Raw genomic sequence first — 18282 nt, 5'->3', positions numbered from 1 at the left:
GTACCTGGATTTAAGCAGTATAAAGATAATTATGTTGGTTAATATGATAAAGACTTTATAGTCATTTAAAAGTCATAAGATTAAAATATTGATATAACCATGCCAACGTTAAACACAAATTACAGTGCTAGGAAGACACTTTCTTACAGAAAAATAACACAAACACTAAAAATGTTTTTCATGTTTCTAATTATCAGTTATGATTAACTTGGACATCAGTGACAATTAAAATATTGATAACTAAGAATGCAAATGAAGATTGCATAACAATCAATAATTACCATTATGTTAGGCAAGACATACTTTTTGGTAAAGCATTGAGATACAAGAGAATTTACAAAATACTTTAAAACTTATTTTTACTAGAAAACTTTACAACCTATACTGCTGTACGCTCCTCAAAGGTGACTGACTGTCAGAAAATGTTGCCTTTGTCTCTTGTTGTAAATTAGGAATGGATTCTGCCCAAATATTTAAGGCATCTGCATCTCGTTGGATGGAAGTTCGCAGGATTTCTGTTAGGTTAAAAAAAAGTGGGGGAAGAATAGCTGCGAAAAAATATTCGTGTCAGGGAGAGTTAGAAAAATTATAATAATTTTCACATTTAAAAGGAACAGGATTCCCAAAGTATAAGGAAACATCAAGACAGTCCAAGAGAACACGAGCCTCCTGGAGGTCTCTGGGGAGTGTCACCTCCTGTAGAGCTCCTCCCTCATTGGCGCCCAGTCACTTTGATGCCCAGTGGAGAGGACACCAAAAACTTCTCAGTGAGGCCATTTCCTATTCCCACAGCTTCCCCTCCTTGGTGAGAGTCACAGTGAAATCCTTTCAATAAAAGCAAACTGCAAAGGAAAGGCCCAAATTTTAACCAGACACTAGGGATTGAGCAAAGGCAGCCAATGAAATCTCTAGTAGAGTTGAGAGGACTGTGATTTTGATTGGCCAGCGACTCAGGGACAACCAATGGGGAATGAGAAATGAAGGAGGGTGTGGGGTGGGAGCGCTCACCTGACACTTGTGCAGTTTCAGTTTCTAACTCCTGGAGGTTCGTGTTCCTAAACCACCCTCTCCTACGGCAAGTTTTCACAAGATGTACAATTGAGCTGTTACAGAACCATCCAGATAGAGCTTGCACGGAGAATGCTGTGCTCTCACTGGGGAACTGGCTAAACAGCAGCCAGACTCCCAGCAGGGGGAGTAAGAACTGCAGGAAATGCATCCGGGTCTCTCCTGATGTGGACTGTTCCGCCTTTCTGGGGATGGCGGCTACTGTGGCCCACTGCCCCGGGTGCCTCTGTGCCTAGCCTTGGGTTCAGACTGCTTTCCCTACCTGACTCACTCAGGCTTTTATATCCCTCAGACTATCTCTCAACTCTTGAGTCAACGCTCCTACGCCCACCCCTTTCTCCACCTCCACAAGACTTTATCAGCTCTTGCTTACACTTCTCCCCTCACTTCTCACTTCACATCTTCCATTCTCGTCTTAAAGTTTGATGCTTGCTCAAACATTTGCAACTTTTTTGTGTGTTTGTTTCCTAGTTCTAAAGCATGGCATTATCATTATAGAAAGTACAGCTGAAGAAAAAACTGTAAATACAACTTGTAAACTATCAGAATTTATCTCCGCTTACTATTGCTGTATAAACGTCTATATTTCATCCAACTCGCCTCTCATTCACTTACGTTTCTTCTTCAAAGCACTAAAATGTTATAATTAGATTACTGCCTGGGATATGCATCCATAGTATAGTAATGGGTGGAGAGAAACACTTTTCACAGATGAAAGAAAGCTGATCATGTCTAACCAAGTCCTGTGAAAAGTATTACATTTTCTAATACATAATTTTAGGTTGTTCATCTAATAATGTTTATAATCTATCATGTGTATTCCCATTCACTATTGTAGAAAACTGGAATCTTTACCCTGCAGGAGACTCAAGGCTTAGTATTACCTCTGCTTTCCAAAGAGTCTGACAAAGCTTGGAAAATACAGGGGCCCCTGGAATTGGGGGAACATCAGTTAAATTCTTTTTACGGTAATGGGAAATCAGAGTCTATCGATTTCTACTAATTTCTTACTTTGATTCCTTTGGGCAACTGATTGTTACCAGTCATGTGATTGTTTAAATTTGAGTTTGTGTTCACTTCTAGAGATTGCAGAACACACACACTGTAAAACTATGGGAGTAGCCAATCATAATCCTGTAATACAGTCCCAGCTTCTGAATCCCAACTCCTGAATCCAAAAGATCAAAATCCTCAAAGCCTAAAATCCCCCAAATCCCAATCCTGTAAGATCAAAATTCCAAAATAATTCTGGAAAAATTATTCAAAATTTGTTGAAAGCTATTTATTTATATTTTTAAAGGGGGATTTATCTGAGAAACATAAGAAATAGGAGAGAATACTTCACAAGCCATTTTACACAATAAAATAGGCAATAAGAACAAGCATTTTTTGGAAGGCAGAAACACTCGTGTATACTAATGATAGTTGCATGAGTATAACGGTTATGAACAAATGAACCATAATCATGAAGAAATAGGTCAAAGACTGCATGTGTAATGAATATCATCATGATTGTTGGTCATCTTGAAATACCATGATGTACGTATAAGGTTTTTGACAAAAACAATCAAAAACCATAATAGACCACGAGGTATGCAGTTGCTCAAAGAGCTGAGATCTGAAGAAATTTTATCTTTCAGAAATGCAGATGTAGCAAAAGAACACCTTTTCACTTACAGAGAAAGTTTCAGAATTTTTACGTGCACACACAGTGCTAACAATAAAGTCAACATTGTGATAGTGGAGTCAATTTTCTGATGTCTAAGGAGCAGAAGAAAAACGTGTCTCCTTTCCAAAAGAGAGATCCATTTGCCTGTTGTATTTGTTCTTTCCTGACTCCCACTTAATTTGATGGTACCTACTGACGTTGAGAACAGAGCTTCCCCATCTACTCCACTCAGACTTACATATTAATCTCCTCTGGAAACACCTACTCAGATACCCCCAAAATAATGTTTCACCAGGTTTCTAGGCATTTCCTGATCCAGCCACATTGAAACCTAAATTTAGGTCCCCAAGTCCTCTTCTTGTCCACTTGGAAATCATGTGTATCTTCTTAAACCTCTTAATTTCCACATAAAGACGATAACAAGAAAATAGTTTCACTTAACTTGATGTAACTCTCTTGTGATAGTGATTTTTGAGATTTTAGATGTCAAGACTTTAGACTGTATGGATTTCAACATTTGGGATTACGGCATCTAGGATTCTGGTGTTTGGGAATCTGACCCAAACCAAGTAAAGGTTCTATATCCAAAAAGAATATGTTGGTTATGCATGTTCTTGCAAAATAGTTAAAACATTTATGATCCATATCTTATATTGTCTGTGTGTTTGTGTGTGAGAGAAGAACTTTTAATAATTCAAAAAATTTTAAACATGTCAACCTCATTTTAGGCAATGTTTTTGCAGATAACCATTGAATTGTGCATTGAACTTTAAAATGCAAACAGAAGCAATGTTTATAAGCCAACTTTGTTTGTGTTTAAAATCTAGTCAAATAATCTCTGTTTCCTCAGCAGAGTTTAAGAACCTGATAGAAGTGAAGGTCCTTTTAAAATAAACTAGTAAATACCTTTAGTTCCAAATAAAAGCATGAACTACAGGCCTACAAAATGGACGAGGACCTTGTTACTTTGCTTCAGCTGGTGAGCATCATGTACCTCTTCAGATAATACCTGTTTGCTGTTAGTGCTTTTGGATGTGTTTCCCTGAGACAGGAAGTTTGGGGAAAGCCTTCTTAGAAATGAGGTTTCAAAGGTATTTTTATGGGGTGACTAACTCAAGAGAATAAGTCAATACTTATTTAAAAATTACTTCTTCATTTCATATTGAAATTCTCTTTTAAAAAAAATTTGGGGGGGTGGCAACCTGTGGGTCAGTGAGTAGGGCGCCAGCTCCATATACCAAGGGTGGCGGGTTCAATCCCAGCCCCAAACTGCAACAAAGAAAATCGCAGGGCCTTGTGGTGGGCTCCTGTAGTCCCAGCTACTTGAGAGGCTGAGGGAAGAGAATTGCCTAAGCCCAAGAGCTGGAGGTTGCTGTGAGCTGTGATGCCACATCACTCTACTGAGGGCAACAAACTGAGACTCTGTCTCTAAAATAAAATAAAATAAAATAAACAAACAACATCAACAAAAAAAAATTGGGAGTGGGGGGATTCAATGGCCAGTCTGGACACTTGCAAGTCATCACTTCATTATAACAAAAAGCAAAAAGATGGACAAATTGAAAAATCAACAAGTCTAAGAATACTAAGTCTAATCAACAAGTCTAAGAATACTTGTTGATTTTTTCAATTTGTCCATCTTTTTGCTATCCCAGTAAGAAAGTTATAGGGCAAACTGTTGCTGGGAGTTGAGAGACTACTGAGATAGTGTTGGGGTGAAAGAAACGCAGGCCTAACTCCATTTTGTTTTAACTATTAATCCTGAGAGTCAGTGGGGAGGCAAAGCAGGCCTGATTCCATTCTGTTGTTTTGTTACATTTTATTGCTTCAAAAAAACAGTTCTGCTTGCCTCCCTACCCATTGCATGATATTTGAAGTGTACTTAGTCAGAACTGTTAGAATGATTAGTATTGTGTAGAAAGTCACTAATTACCCTCATGACAGCAACCCTCCTGATCATACCCCTGCCCCCTGCACCTCCTTTTGTTCTATTCCCCTTACTCCATACCTGCCCTTTTAAGGAAAAAAAATGTATGAATGGCTAATTTCTCTTCTGTAACACCTCCTTTCAATTTTACCCTATAAAAACCAGAGCCACAAACAACTCAGGGCTGCTCTCAGAGACCCCATGTTTGGATACTGAGGCAATCGCCAACTGGCTCTTCAATAAAAGGACTCTTCTTTAAATTCAGCTTATTTGGCAGTGTGGTCTTTGGGAAACTCCTGGGCATAACAGTAGAAGGCCTGATGTTGGTGTGTACTGTTGAGTAGCCATGGTCTAGAGAGCTAACCACCACGAATAAAAGCTGATGTCATGCCTAAGGAAAGAGACATCATCCTGGGCAATGTTCTTTCTGTCCCGAGAGAAGCATTTGAAGCTTGGTTCTTGCGAGGTGTATGCAGTGGCACCCTGAGATGAGGCCACAGAGGAGATGTTCAGGCTGGTTTTATTGAAAGAGCAGGGTGACCCACCTGGGCAGTACAAAGATAGTGTCTGCACCCAGAGGGCAGTTACTGGCCACGATTATATGGGGCGTTGGGGAATGGGCACATTCCACACGTTTCCTGTAAAGTGAAGGTCTTTCAGTGAGAACTTCTGTTGGGGGCGGAGGGGTGACCTAGCCGGATCCTTTGTGTCTTTGTCTTAGGAGGAGAAAAAGAGGAGGGGAAAACGATTTGTGAGTGGCTGTGTTAGGCCTCCCAACAGTTATGATTAGCCATGTATGGAGCTACAGAATGTAGGAAATTCTGTGTTCATATTCTGTGATTCTATTAACAGACACTTGGTGGAGGAGAATAACTTGAGTTAAGCACATTTTCTCTGTGAATGGTGGCTAAAATGTATGGGTGTAGAGGCTGGAGAAGCTTATTAAATATTAAAATGATGCCATGATGGTTTGCTATTTTAAGAGATGTTAACACTATTTCACAGTTTATTTCACTTACTTTTTTTTTCCATGTAGAGTTAGAGTCTAGCTCTGTTGCCCAGGCTGTCACAAACTCCTGGCCTCAACTGATCTTCATACCTGAGCCTCCCAGACGGCTGGGATTACAAACATGAACCACACTGTACCTGGGTATTTTGCTTACTTAAATGTTCTGTAAATTCTAAAATAGTGGACTTGAATACATTTCCTTACTACACTAGTTCTTTCCAAGATAAAACATTAAATCATTTATTAACGTGTCTACATGAATATTTATTTTTGTCCCTAAAAAATTATTATTATTATTATTTTTTTTTTTGTAGAGACAGAGTCTCACTATACTGCCCTCGAGTAAAGTGCCGTAGCGTCACACGGCTCACAGCAACCTCTAACTCTTGGGCTTACGCGATTCTCTTGCCTCAGCCTCCCAAGCAGCTGGGACTACAGGCGCCCGCCACAGCGCCCGGCTATTTTTTGTCGCAGCTTGGCCGGGGCTGGGTTCGAACTCGCCACCCTTGGCATATGGGGCCAGCGCCCTACTCACTGAGCCACAGGCGCCGCCCACTAAAAAATTATTGAATAACTTAAAGGCCTATAGTAAAACTTACTAAAGAACCAATGAAATTCACTTTGGCAAAAAAAATAAATTAGAACTATGTTATTGTCAATTCAGAATGTTTTCAAGTAATATTTCACTAAGACCAAAGAACCCGTCCAACTTCTACCAAAGTAGAAAATTGCAGTGTTTGTGGTTTGGGGTTTTTATACTCTATTTTTCAAGTTTAGTTTAAAAATTGCATCACTCTTAAAGGTACCTGGTGTTAGATGTATATAAAAAAGTTACTAGGTGGTTGAAGTGACAAAGCTTTCATAATCATTATAAAGTTAATAAGACTCAAAAGAATTTATATAATTATGTCTTTAATAAAAAAGACAAAGAAGGAAAAAAAAGACAAGGGATTTTTTGCAAAAAAAGTATTAATTTTTAAAAGAAGGTACAATTGTGAAGTATAGGCCAAGTGAAATATGTAAACACTAATAATGATTTGTCACATTCTAATAATGAGTGGTGACCAAATTGGACATCAGTGACTATATTGTGAAGAAAGCACATGAAGATGGGTGCAAAGTCCACAATACTCTGCTTTGTGCATTATTAAAGAAATGTTTATCACAACCCTTTCACAGTATAATTACTGACACCATCAGTTTTATTTCTCTTGTGGAGAAATAGTAGGCCCCTCAATGATGGCAGGCCGTCAGACAGTATTGCCTCCAACTCCTTTGACAAGTAAGGAATAAATCCTAACATCATACTTAAGTTCCTGCATATAGAGGATGACACCATTTCTATAAAGTCAAAAAAGGAGGTGATTGGTGAGGAAAAACATTCATGTCTAAGAGGAACAAATTTTACAATTTACCTGAATCACAACGTAACCATTGCCTCAATATAAGTAAGCAACAAACAGAATAGCAAACTCCCTAACATCTAAACAACTTGCTGTGTTTAGAGGTGGGCACCATGTGGTCTTATGATATTACTGGAGGTCCATGAACTTGGTTGTCTTCTCTGTAGACTCTTCCCATGACCCTCTAAATGCTTGTGCTATGGAACTTTTAACTTTTCCTAACCCTGCTTTAATCGATAATTTCCAACTGGATTATGTACTGGAAAGGAGAGGGGAAATTTCCTTTGTAATCACAAGAGAAAGATTCAGATACTTAAATCTACAGATACAAAAACCTATACATCTCTATCTACATGCATACCAAATGTTAACATTTATTATCCACGGGTACTTTTCCATTTTTCCTGGACACATACACACCCGAAATAGAGAAGCAGAAAGCCATAAAATGCAACAATCACAGGGAAGGCATGTTGGTAATACATGTTCCTGCACAAAAATGTTTATTTTATGATTGCTTTATGGTATACTATGTGTGTCATAACTCATGAACAGACATTTTATTAATTTTAAAGAAGTCAGCACATTTAGAGGGTAATGGGTTCATTTAAGTGACTCTCAAAGTATAGATAAATTTGAAATGCAATTAAGACCACTCATTTATAAACCTTAAATTTGGGGATAGAAAAACTGGTGAGACCAGATCTGCTCTACTCAGGTAAACCTGAGGGCTTGATGAACATTATGGTACTTTTGAAATAAACAAATAAATATTCTCAATTCCCAATAAAAAATATGATCCATGTCTCTCAAATTTGTGTAAAGGCCCAATCATCCTTCATCAAATGCTGTACATTATATAACTTGTCAAATATTACCCGTCTAGGTGGTCAGTCAGTGACATTAGATGTGTTTTCCATAAAACAAGGTGTTTGGGAGAGGTTTCTCAAAAGGCTACTTGAGAGTCTTCTCACGGGCTGAGAGACTTTGAAGAATGGTCCAAATTGCTATGCTGTTTTACAATGTAATTGAATATTTAAAAATGAAATGTCCAGGCATCTCTTCATATAATGGCAAAAACCCTTTCTAAAAACTGTTTTCTATTTTGTATGTTCTGAATATTAAAACCTCATGTGGTATATGATTTACAATTATTATCCTCATTTTGTGAGTTTTCTTTCACTCTTGACAAACGTTTTAAATTTTGATAAAGTACAGTATCCATGTTTTCTTTTGTTTCCTGTGCTTCTGGTGTGATATCTGTAAAATCATTGGCAAATACAGTGTCAAGATGATTTTTCCCTATGGATTCTTCAAGGAATTTTATTTTTAAATCTTTGATGCTCTTTAAAGATGGGGTCATGTTCTGTTGCCCAGGCTGGATTACAGTGGTGTGATCACAACTCACTGAAGCCTCAAATTTGTGGCCTCAATGGATCCTCCCAACTCTGCCTCCCAAACTGCTGGGATTACAGCCTGAGGCACTATGCCTGGTCTTTGATAAATTTTTAATTAAATTTTGTATATGGTGTGAGGCAAGATTCAAGTTCTTTCTGTCCATATGTATATTCAGTATTCCCAGTACTACTTGTTGAAAAACTGGCCTTTCCCCTATGGAATGGTATTGACACCCTTCCCAAAATTTTTTTGATCAAATACTATGGGTTTATTTCAATGCTCTTTATGCTGTCTGTTGGTTTATGTGACCAGCCTCATGTCAATCCTTTACTCTTTCGCTGTTATATCTTTGTAGAAAGGTTTAAAATCAAGAGCTGTGAGTCCTCAAACTTCATTTTTGGTTTTTTAAAAAACAGTTTTGGCTCTTTGAGGACCCTTGAGATTCCATATTAATATAGGAAGGTTTTTTTTTCCTCTTTATGCAAAAAATACCATTGGGATTTTGTTAGGAATAACTTTGAATCTGAGGACCTCTTTTGGACATCTTGACAATATTTATCTTTTATTTTTGGAGAATAAATGAACATATAACATATTTACATTTATTTATGTCTCTTTAACATCTTTCAACAATATTTTAGAACAGATCTGGTCTCACCAGTTTTTCAACCCCCAAAATTGAGGCTTATAAATGAGTTGTCTTAATTGCATTTCAAATTTATCTATACTTTGAGAGTATAGAGTGAAAGAAAACTCACAAAATGAGAGATAATAATTGTAAATCATATTCCATGTTAGGTTTTAATATTCAGAACATAAAAAATAGAAAACAGCTTTTAGAAAGTATTTTTGCCATTATATGAAGAGACACCTGGACATTTCATTTTTAAATATTCAATTTATTTTAGGAAAATCCATGAACATATTACATATTTCCATTTATTTATGTCTTCTTTAACATCTTTCAACAGTATTTCAACTTAGGTTCTCCTTAAGTATATTCCAGAGTACTTTAGTATTTTTCTGCTATTAAAAATGGAATTGTTTTCTTAATTTTATTTTTCTATATTTATTGGCAATCAACTTTTGCATTTTGACTTTGTATCCTGCTTCTTTATATAGATTGTCTATTCTAGTAGAGTTCTACTAGCTGTTTTTAAACCTTAGGTTTATAAGATCATATGATCTGCAGGCAGAGAATATTTTATTTCTTCTTTTCCAAATTTCATGCCTTTTTTCTATTTTTGTAAACCTCATTGATTTGTCTATACTTCCAAGACTGCGCTGAATTTAAGGGGCTAAAGAAGACATCCTTGCCTTGTCCCTGACCTGAAGAGATAAGCACTTTGTTCTTCATCATTAAGAGTTATAGTAGTTTATTTTGCTATCCCAACTGTCAACACTAATTATAGTGCTAGGAAGAGACTTACAGAAAAATAAAAACGCAACAGTAAAATGATTTTTCATGTTTCTAATTATCAGTAATGATTAACTTGGACATCACTGAAGATTAAAATATTGATAATAAACAATGAAGATTTCATAACAATCAATAATTACCATTGTCCTAATAGAAAACACATTTTTTTCTTAAGTTTTCTGATACAAGATAATTTACAACATACTTTCTTAGTCATTTTTTTAATTATGTCTAAGACCGTTGACCTTTTCTGGCTCCTCGATAGTGACTGACTGTCAAAAAGTGTTGTCTTTCTCCCTTGTAAATTAGGAATGGATTCTGCCCAAATATTTAAGGCGTCTGCATCTTGCTGGATGGCAGTTGGCAGGAATTCTGTTAGGTTAAAAAAAAGTGGGGGAAGAATAGTTGTGAAAATATATTCATGTCAAGAAGAGTTAGGAATATTATAATAATTTTCATATTTAAAAGGCACAGCATTCCCAAAGTATAAGGAAACATCAAGACAGTCCAAGAGAACACCAGCCTCCTGGAGGTCTCTGGGGAGTGTCACCTCTCTCATTGCCACCCAGTCACTTTGATGCCCAGTGGAGAGGACACCAAAAACTTCTCAGTGAGGCCATTTCCTGTTCCCACAGCTTCCCCTCCTTGGTGAGAGTCACAGTGAAATCCTTTCAATAAAAGCAAACTGCAAAGGAAAGGCCCAAATTTTAACAAGACACTAGGGATTGAGTAAAGGCAGCCAATGAAATCTCGAGTAGATTTGAGAGGACTGTGATTTTGATTGGCCAGCGACTCAGAGACAAACAATGAGAAATGGGGAAAGAAGGAGGGGCATGGGGGCGGGAGCGCTCACCTGACACTTGGGTAATTTCAGTTTCCAGCTCTTGGAGGTCCAGGTTCCTAGGCTGGCCTTTGTGGCATATCATATTCTCAATTTTACTCTCTGTGCTGTTACAGAACCATCCAGGCAGAGATTCCAAGGATGATGCTGTGCTCTCACTGGGGAACTGGCTAAACAGCAGCCAGACTCCCAGCACGGGGAATAAGAACTGCAGGAAATGCATCCGGGTCTCTCCTGATGTGGACTGTTCCGCCTTTGTGGGGATGGCGGCTCCTGCGGCCCACTGACCCAGGTGCCTCTGTGCCTAGCCTTGGGTTCAGACTGCTTTCCCTACCTGGCTCACTCACGCTTTTATCTCTCTCAGACTCTCTCTCAGCTCTTGAGTCAACGCTCCTAGTCCCGCCCCTTTCTCCATCCACCTCCACAAGACTTTCTTTCTCCACTCTTGCTTTCCCTTCTCCTCTCACTTCTCACCTCACCCTCCATCCTTCCACCCTCCCATTAGTCTACTCTTTGCTCCTCTTAAAGTTTGATGCTTGCTCAAACATTTGCAACTTTTTTGTGTGTTTGTTTCCTAGTTCTAAAGCATGGCATTGTCATTATAGAAAATACAGGTGAACAAAAACTTCTAAATACAACTCGTAAACTATCAGAATTTATCTCCGCTTACTATTGCTGTATAAACGTCTATATTTCATCCAACCCGTCTCACATTCACTTACATTTCTTCTTCAAAGTTCTAAAATGTTATAATTAGATTACTGCCTGGGATATGCATCCTTAGTATAGTAATGGGTGGAGAGAAACACTTTTCACAGATGAAAGAAAGCTGATGATGTCTAACCAAGTCCTGTGAAAAGTATTACATTTTCTAATACATAATTTTAGGTTGTTCATCTAATAATGTTTATAATCTATCATGTGTATTCCCATTCACTATTGTAGAAAACTGGAATCTTTACCCTGCAGGAAACTCAAGGCTTAGTATTACCTCTGCTTTCCAAAGAGTCTGACAAAGCTTGGAAAATACAGGGGCCCCTGGAATTAATCTTAAATGTTGGGGGAACATCAGTTAAATTCTTTTTACAGTAATGGGAAATCAGAGTCTATCGATTTCTACTAATTTCTTACTTTGATTCCTTTGGGCAACTGATTGTTACCAGTCATGTGATTGTTTAAATTTGAGTTTGTGTTCACTTCTAGAGATTGCAGAACACACACACTGTAAAACTATGGGAGTAGCCAATCATAATCCTGTAAATACAGTCCCAGCTTCTGAATCCCAACTCCTGAATCCAAAAGATCAAAATCCTCAAAGCCTAAAATCCCCCAAATCCCAATCCTGTAAGATCAAAATTCCAAAATAATTCTGGAAAAATTATTCAAAATTTGTTGAAAGATATTTATTTATATTTTTAAAGGGGGATTTATCTGAGAAACATAAGAAATAGGAGAGAATACTTCACAAGCCATTTTACACAATAAAATAGGCAATAAGAACAAGCATTTTTTGGAAGGCAGAAACACTCGTGTATACTAATGATAGTTGCATGAGTATAACAGTTATGAACAAATGAACCATAATCATGAAGAAATAGGTCAAAGACTGCATGTATAATGAATAGCATCATGATTGTTGGTCATCTTGAAATACCATGATGTACGTATAAGGTTTTTGACAAAAACAATCAAAAACCATAATAGACCACGAGGTATGCAGTTGCTCAAAGAGCTGAGATCTGAAGAAATTTTATCTTTCAGAAATGCAGATGTACCAAAAGAACACCTTTTCACTTACAGAGAAAGTTTCAGAGTTTTTACGTGCACACACAGTGCTAACAATAAAGTCAACATTGTGATAGTGGAGTCAATTTTCTGATGTCTAAGGAGCAGAAGAAAAACGTGTCTCCTTTCCAAAAGAGAGATCCATTTGCCTTTTGTATTTGTTCTTTCCTGACTCCCACTTAATTTGATGGTACCTACTGATGTTGAGAACAGAGCTTCCCTATCTACTCCACTCAGACTTACATATTAATCTCCTCTGGAAACACCTACTCAGATACCCCCAAAATAATGTTTCACCAGGTTTCTAGGCATTTCCTGATCCAGCCACATTGAAACCTAAATTTAGGTCCCCAAGTCCTCCTCTTGTCCACTTGGAAATCACGTGCATCTTCTTAAACCTCTTAATTTCCACATAAAGACGGTAACAAGAAAATAGTTTCACTTAACTTGATGTAACTCTCTTGTGATAGTGATTTTTGAGATTTTAGATGTTAAGACTTTAGACTGTATGGATTTCAACATTTGGGATTACGGCATCTAGGATTCTGGTGTTTGGGAATCTGACCCAAACCAAGTAAAGGTTCTATATCCAAAAAGAATATGTTGGTTATGCATGTTCTTTCAAAATAGTTAAAACATTTATGATCCATATCTTATATTGTCTGTGTGTTTGGTATGAGAGAAGAACTTTTAATAATTCAAAAAATTTTAAACATGTCAACCTCATTTTAGGCAATGTTTTTGCAGATAACCATTGAATTGTGCATTGAACTTTAAAATGCAAACAGAAGCAATGTTTATAAGCCAAATTTGTTTGTGTTTAAAATCTAGTCAAATAATCTCTGTTTCCTCAGCAGAGTTTAAGAACCTGATAGAAGTGAAGGTCCTTTTAAAATAAACCAGTAAATACCTTTAGTTCCATATAAAAGCATGAACTACAGGCCTACAAAATGGACGAGGACCTTGTTACTTTGCTTCAGCTGGTGAGCATCATGTACCTCTTCAGATAATACCTGTTTGCTGTTAGTGCTTTTGGATGTGTTTCCCTGAGACAGGAAGTTTGGGGAAAGCCTTCTTAGAAATGAGGTTTCAATGGTATTTTAATGAGGCGATTAACTCAGGAGAATAAGCCATTGCGTAGTCAAAAATAAATTTCCATTTGACATTGAAATTCTTTTTTAAAAATAAATTGTGGGGGCTGGGTACCATGGCTGTAATCCTAGCACTCTGGGAGGCCGAGGTGGGTGAATTGCCTTGAGCTCACAGGTTCAAGACCAGTTTGAGCCAGAGCAAGAACCTGTCTCTAAAAATAGCCAGGCCTTGTGAAGGGCACCTGTAGTCCCAGCTACTCATGAAGTTAAGGCAAGAGAATTGCTTGAGTCCAAGAGTTAGAGGTTGCTGTGAGCTATGCTGCCACAGCACTCTACCGAGGGTTACAAAATAAGACTGTGTCTCAAAAAAAAAAATTGGAAGGGGAATCAGTGGCCAGTCTGGACACTTGGAAGTCACCACAATAACAATAAGCAAAAAGACGGACAAATTGAAATATCCACAAGTCTCCTTTCACCTAACAAATGCAAACATTGTAACCTAATCATTTTTACCCTATCACAGAAGGGAAGTTATAGGACAAACTGCTGGGGAAGTTGGAGACAGTAACAGGCAAATACAGCGAATCACAAGTTACTAGAGAAGAAACCTCCCCAGGAAGCAGTGCTGGGGTAGGAAACCTTAGCTATAACTGATGTATCACTGGAGGCTTCATGTGGACAGTTCTGAGATTAAAAACTTCATAAGGACTGAGTTATAGGAAATCTAGCACACTTGTGTGAGATCTAGCAAAACCTATAACTGAGTTACAGGAGATCTAGATTAATGGAATACTCTAGGAGCTGAACTAGATTCCCTAGTTAATACTTGTGAAAAATCCCCTAATGCTCTGCCAGAGGGAGAAGAAAAGTCACCTTTTTGTTTTTTTTTAATTTATTTATTTTTATTGTTAAATCATAGCTGTGTACATTAGTGCAATCAAGGGGTACAATGTGCGGGTTTCATATACAATCTGAAATATTCTCATCAAACTGTTCAACGTAGCCTTCATGGCATTTTCTTAGTTACTGTATACAGGCATTTGTATTCTGCATTTAGTAAGTTTCACTTATACCCATTCTAAGATGCACTGTAGATGTGGCCCCACCCACTACCCTCCCTCCACTAAAACCTCCCCACTCCCTTCCCCTTCCTTGGCCCTTTCCCCATAGTCTTGTGCTATAGTTGGGTTATAGCCTTCATGTGAAAGCTAGAATTTAGCTTCATAGTAGAGCTGAGTATATTGGATACTTTTTCTTCCATTCCTGAGATACTTTGCTAAGAAGAATATGTTCTACCTCCATCCATGTAAACACAAAAAAGGTAAAGTCTCCATCTTTCTTTAAGGCTGCATAATATTCCATGGTATAATATACCACAATTTGCTAGTCCATTCATGGGTTGATGGACACTTGGGCTTCTTCCATGACTTAGCAATTATGAATTGGGCTGCAATAAACATTCTGGTACAGATGTCTTTGTTATAATGTGACTTTTGGTCTTCTGGGTATAAACCTAGTAAAGGAATTACAGGATGGAATGGCAGGTCTATTTTTAGGTCTCTAAGTATTCTTCAAACATCCTTCCAGAAGGAACGTATTAGTGTGCACTCCCACCAGCAGTGTAAAAGTGTGCCCTTTTCTCCACATCCACGCCAACATCTCTGGTTTTGGGATTTTGTTATGTGGGCTACTCTTACCAGGGTTAGGTGATATTTCAGAGTAGTTTTGACTTGCATTTCTCTGATAATTAAGGATGAAGAGCTTTTTCTCATGTGTTTGTAGATCATGCGTCTGTCTTCTTTAGAGAAGTTTCTCTTCAAATCCCTTGCCCACCCTGAGATGCGGTCACGTGTTCTTTTCTTGCTAATAAGTATGAATTCTCTATGGATTCTGGTTATCTGACCTTTATTGGAGGTATAACCTGCAAATATTTTCTCCCATTCTGAGGGCTGTATGCTTGTTTTACTTACAATGTTCTTGGCTGTGCAGAAGCTTTTTAGTTTGATCAGGTCCCAGTAGTGTATTTTTGATACTGTTTCAATTGCCTGGGGAGTCCTCCTCATAAAATATTCACCCAGGCTGATTCCTTCAAGAGTTTTCCCTGCACTTTCTTCAAGTATTTTTATAGTTTCATGTCTTAAGTTTAAATCTTTGATCCAGTGAGAGTCTATCTTAGTTAATGGTGAAAGGTGTGGGTCCAGTTTCAATCTTCTACAGGTTGCCAGCCAGTTTACCTAGCACCATTTGTTAAATAGGGAATCTTTTCCCCACTGAATGTTTTTAATTGGCTTGTCAAAGATCAAATAACGGTAAGTAGCTGGATTCATCTCTTGGTTCTCTATTCTGTTCCAGACATCTACTTCTGTGCTTTTGTGCCAGTACCATGCTGTTTTGATCACTATCAATTTATAGTAGTCTCAGTTCTGGTGTTCTGGCAGTGTGATTCCTCCTGCTTTGTTTTTATTGCTGAGTAATGTTTTGGCTATTCGAGGTTATTTCTGATTCCATATAAAACGAAGTATTATTTTTTCAAGATTTTTAAAATATGACAAGAGAGCTTTCATAGGAATTGCATTAAAATTATATATTGCTTTGGGTAGTATGAACATTTTAACAATGTTGATTCTTCCCAGCCATGAGCATGGTATGTTTTTCCATCTGTTAACATCTTCAGCTATTTCTTTTCTTAAAGTTTCATAGTTCTCTTTGTAGAGATCTTTCACATCCTTTGTTAGGTATACTCCCGAATATTTCATCTTCTTTGGCACTACTGTGAAAGGAATAGAGTCCTTGACTGTTTTTTCAGTGTGGTTATTGTTGGTATATATAAAGGCTACAGATTTTATGGGTGTTGATTTTATAGCCTGAGACATTGTTGTATTCCTTGATCACTTCTAAAAGTTTTGCAGTAGAATCCCTAGTGTTTTCCAGATATACAATCATGACATCTGCAAAGAGTGAAAGTTTGATCTCTTCTGACCCTATGTGGATACCCTTGATCGCCTTTTCTTCCCTAATTGCAATGGCTAAAACTTCTATTACAATGTTAAAGAGCAATAGAGACAATGGGCAACCTTGCCTGGTTCCTGATCTAAGTGGAAATGATTTCAATTTAACTCCATTCAATACGATATTGGCTGTGGGTTTCCTGTAGATGGCCTCTATTAGTTTAAGAAATGTCCCTTCTATACCAATATTCTTAAGTGTTCTGATCATGAGGGGATGCTAGATATTATCAAAGGCTTTTTCTGCATCAATTGAAAGAATCATATGGTCCTTATTTTTTAGTTTGTTTATGTGTTGAATTAGATTTATAGATTTACATATATTGAACCAGCCTTGAGACCCTGGGATAAATCCCACTTGGTCATGGTGTATAATTTTTTTGATGTGTTGTTGGATTCTGTTTGTTAGGATCTTATTGAGTATTTTAGCATCAATATTCATTAGTGATATTGGTCTATAATTTTATTTTCTTGTTGGGTCTTCCCCTGGTTTGGGGATCAAGGTGATGTTTGCTTCGTAGAATGTGTTGGGTAATATTCCTTCTTTTTCTATATTTTGGAAGAGGTTTAGTAGTATAGGTACTAGTTCTTCTTTAAAGGTTTGGTAGAATTCTGACGTAAAGCCATCTGGTCCTGGGCTTTTCTTTTAAGGGAGATTTTGTATAGTTGATGCTATTTCAGAACTTGATATAGGCCTGTTCAACATTTCCACTTTGTTCTGGCTAAGTCTTGGTAGGTGGCATACTTCCAGGTATTGGTCGATTTCTTTCAGATTTTCATATTTCTGAGTGTAGGGTTTCTTGTAGTATTCATTAAGGATTTTTTGAATTTCTGAGGGGTCTGTTGTTATTTCATCATTACCATCTCTGATTGATGAAATTAGAGATTTTACTCTTTTTTTCCTGGTTAGTTCAGCCAAAGGTTTATCTATTTTGTTGATCTTTTTAAAAAACCAACTTTTGGATTTATTGATCTGTTGTATAATACTTTTATTTTCAATTTCATTTAGTTCTGCTCTGATTTTGGTTATTTCTTTTATTCTGCTGGGTTTGGGGTTGGAGTGTTCTTCCTTCTCCAGTTGCTTGAGATGTCCCATTAAGTTATTAACTTCCTCTCTTTCCATTTTCTTGAGGAAGGCTTGCCGTGCTATAAATTTCCCTCTTAGGACTGCCTTTGCAGTATCCCAGAGGTTCTGGTAATTTGTGTCTTGATTGTTGTTTTGTTCCAAAAATTTGGTGATTTCCTTCTTAATCTCATCTATAACCCATCTATCCTTCAGCATAAGGTTGTTTAGCTTCCATGTTTTTGTATGGGTATGCAGGTTCCTGTTGTTATTGAGTTCAACTTTTATTCCATGATGGTCTGAGAAGATGCAAGGAATAATTTCTATTTTTTAAAATTTGCTGAGGTTAGATTTGTGGCCTAGGATGTGGTTGATTTTGGAGTATGTTCCGTGGGCTGATGAGAAGAATGTGTATTCATTTCTGTTGGGATGAAATGTTCTGTAGATGTCTGTTAAGTCCCGATGTTGAATGGTTGAGTTTAAATCTAAGATTTCTTTGCCTAGCTTCTTTTTGGAGGATATATCCAGCACTGCTAAAGGGGTTTTAAAATCTCCAACTACTATGGAAGTGGAGGAAATCGAGTTGCTCATGTCTGTTAGAGT

The sequence above is a fragment of the Nycticebus coucang genome, chromosome 2 (genome assembly GCF_027406575.1).
Source record: "Nycticebus coucang isolate mNycCou1 chromosome 2, mNycCou1.pri, whole genome shotgun sequence".
NCBI classification, from domain to species: Eukaryota; Metazoa; Chordata; class Mammalia; order Primates; family Lorisidae; genus Nycticebus; species Nycticebus coucang.
This window is presented reverse-complemented; position numbering follows the sequence as displayed.